This window comes from Octodon degus, unplaced genomic scaffold (assembly GCF_000260255.1).
Source record: "Octodon degus isolate 3935 unplaced genomic scaffold, OctDeg1.0 scaffold00069, whole genome shotgun sequence".
Classification (NCBI taxonomy): domain Eukaryota; kingdom Metazoa; phylum Chordata; class Mammalia; order Rodentia; family Octodontidae; genus Octodon; species Octodon degus.
Genome location: NW_004524645.1, coordinates 11,847,956 through 11,851,481, shown reverse-complemented (window position 1 = coordinate 11,851,481; position 3,526 = coordinate 11,847,956). Strand labels below are relative to the sequence as shown.

The window sequence follows — 3,526 nt, the reverse complement described above, 5'->3', positions numbered from 1 at the left end:
AAGTAGGTGCTTTAGACCACTGAGCCATCTCTCCAGCCCCGACATTTCTTTTCTTTCTTTCTTTTTCAGAACCAGGGATTGAACTCAGGCCCTTGAACTTTCCAGGGAAGCACTTATTCTACTGAACCATCTCCCTGGCTTCCAAAGCTATATATTTCTGGATTGAGAATTTGCAGAAATGTTATTAGGGTCAGATGAGACAGCTGAAATAACCACCAAACTTTCTGACTGGCTCCCATTTCCCACTCATGTCTCACCTTTTAATGAGTGCATTAATTTTAACAGCAATAAAATTGTTCAAAGATGCTTCTATTGCTTTTTCTTTTCTCTTGGTGTCAGGACAGAAACTGAGGACCTTGCGCTTGCCAGGCAGGTGCATCTCTGGCCCCTGTTCCTTTCTCATCTTCCCACCTTGCAACCATCTGTGTAGACTGCTCATCATCACCAGGAAAGAACACAAAAGAACTATGTGGAGGACTGGAAATGTTCAGTATCTTGACCTGGATGTCAGATGCACAGTTGTATTCATTCACATGTAAAACTTCACCAGTCTGTTTACTGAATGCACATGGTATACTGCCAGCAACATCACAAATACCATGAACACCGTGTAACTCCTCTTTGCCAACTTGATGGTGACTGGAGCGGCACCCTGGAACCACATTATCACTCCCCTTCAAGCCCTGTTGCTCTCTTTGTTACATCTGGTGGATCTGGGGGCCTAGAGGTCCCCTTATACAGAGGCAGATGTCACCACAGACTGTCAGCCCAGTGCAACTATACAGAAGCAGGTCTCAAAACCACTGGCTGTCAGCTCTCCTGCTTTCTGAGCTGCAGAGGCCCCCTCCTTCCAAACCTCCCTCCTTCCTACCTCTGAGATACAGAGACCCCCTCCTTCCTAACTCTTAGATCCCTAATCTAACACTAACTAAGGGTCCCCTGTGTTACTACAGCTTGATGTTTAGGTGAAATGGTCCCAGATCAGGATTTACTATCTTTGAACACATTTATCTAGTCAGCAGCGATGGGCCTCACCAACTGTTTGAATTTCTATATCTGGATCTCAGTCTTTATCATCAATAAGATATCTGACATATAAGGCATTATTTTGTTCTACTGAATCTTTAGTACAATGAACTCCAATGAGTTTATCTTAATTTCATAGTATTTTGTGATATAAGTTAAATCAATAATTGATCCAAGGTCCCCATGTAGTGTTTTTTAATTGCATTAATTAGGTCCTTTGGTATAACTTTTGAGTTGCACTAAGTCTCTGATTAACTTCCCGCTTCAAAGGAAATTTAAAAGCACTACATTGGGTTTCATGCAGAGGCCATCCAATTGGTGTCACAGTCTCCCACCTAGTGGGAATAGTGGTCCTCTCCACTGAGCCAAGAAGTGTGGGACACCCCCCCCCACAACCCAGGTGACCAAGTTCTTGGGCTCTTCCAGAATAAACTCTGGGGCAACTACTGCCACTGAGTACAAGCCAGGCTGTCGGTGACCACACACATCAGGCACACAGGCAGAGACACAGCAGGAGCAGCAGACTCACACCTCAGTTTGAGGCACAAGATGTAAGAATGGAGGACCTAGGTTGTCTTTTGAGCCTTTCGTTGTCTCCATAACAACCTTAGAAATCTGTATCTACTTGGCATGATTTTGGTTTTTTTACTTTTTTATTTTTTATTTTTTTTAATCCTAAGAGGATGAGATTTAATTTAATTTAATTTATTTATTTATTGCGGTACCTGGGATTGAAATCAGGGCCTTGCACTTGCCAGACAAGCGCTTATTCTACTGAGCTGTCTCCCTGGCCCAGCTATCTCCCTGGTCCTAGATTTATTTACCTTATAGACAGAGCAGCTCAAAATGCTGAGAAGCATCATTTGTTTAGAATAAAATGTGATTGTTTTTATAGTTATTTATGGGAAGGAAAGCGGTTATAGAAAAATACCTAGAGGGGCCAGGGAGATGGCTCAATGGAATAAACGCTTCCCTGGCAAGCGCAAGGGCCTGAGTTCAATCCCTGCTTCCAGGCCTGGGGGGGGGACCATAATTTCACTGGCAAACTACTGCAACAATAATCCCTATTTTAAGTGTATAGTTTCATAATTTAAACAAATTTTAGCAAAGAGCTATTCAATATAATTGTTTTAACTTTCCACAAAAATCAAATAAATCCATCTGCTTGATTTACTTCTATGTTGACATCTGACTGCACCCATTCGATACACCACCTACCCTAAGTACAACAGGCAGACATCTTCAGAGGGGCGAGTTGTTCTTTCATGAATGCCCTCTAATAGACCGGCATCTTTTATATATGTATATGTATATGTTTTATGTATGCATTTCTATGCACATGTATGTACTTCAAAAAGCAAAGCGTCATCTCTTCATCCACTGTTAACTTGATGGTAAGAGTGGGGTTTGCCAGGCAGCTGTGGAGCACTGGCAGGTCCTGAAGGCACTTGGCAAGGATTACTGGGTGTTGGGTAGAGTCCTGGCGTGGAGTATGAGCCTACAGGCCCAGGGAACGGTGCTGCCCATCCTCAGGCCCCAGGTGGCACAGTGCCACAGGCGACAGGTGGGGCGGTGCCTGGGGAGGAGGAGCGGGGTACAGCCCTGGTGGGTAGGGCATACCAGGGGTTGGGTACTGCACTCCCATGCCTGGCACCCACGATCCTGAAAACACAGAGCCCCATGGACCTAGGTGCTCCGCGGCGGCTGGGTTGGCGGGGGCGCTGTAGGGCCGGAGCAGCTCTGGGAAGAGCATGTTTGGTGTGGAATATGGCCCTGTGGGGCTGGGGCCCGGCACTGCTGCCGCCGAGTAAGACTAGGTGAGCGGGGGACACGAGGGTCCGGAGAGTGGGAACAGCGCCGGGGCCCTAGAGGTGGCCCGGCTGGATACATTGCTGGGGGCACTGCTCCAAAAGGCACAGTAGAAGGCCTTGCTCTCGGCGGGGGTCCAACGGGCAGCGAAGGCAGGGCACTCGGAGCATTCCACGGGCTGGAGCCGGGCCAGCCCTGGGGGGCCTGGCTGAACTTGGAGCTGCTCCCAGCAGACGTTTTGGTGTGGGGAGAGTTCGAGGAGTGCATCTGCCAACAAAAACTCATCAGACATCTTCTTTCGCTTGTTCTTTGACTTTTCCACACAGGAAGACAGCAGCTACTCTTCTGCTTTTGGTCACCTTAACTACTTCGCAGTAATTCACTTTGTCCCTTCACTGCTTTCTGGCAGGATGGAGTGTAGCGACGGTGATGGGCTCCAGAGAGGTAGACGGGAAAGAAGTCATGATTTTGGTGTAGATTGTGCTGAATCTCTACCTCAAGATAGAAAGAACTGATACACTGATAATGTTGAATGTTCCTATCCGTGCACATGCAATACCCCTGAAGTTATCTAGCTCTTTGATTTCTCTCATAATTTCAGGGCATATTTTATTAAACTCATACATAAGTGTTTTCTTTTGGGGATGCTAATGAGACAATATTATATTTTTAATTTTAAATTTCACTAGCT

General features: G+C 46.2%; 1 pseudogene; it reads right to left on the bottom strand.

Annotated features, from left to right (window-relative positions):
* Positions 1 to 2,399: 2,399 nt before the first annotated feature.
* On the bottom strand, positions 2,400 to 3,127 carry LOC101583405 (annotated as a pseudogene).
* Positions 3,128 to 3,526: the final 399 nt, after the last annotated feature.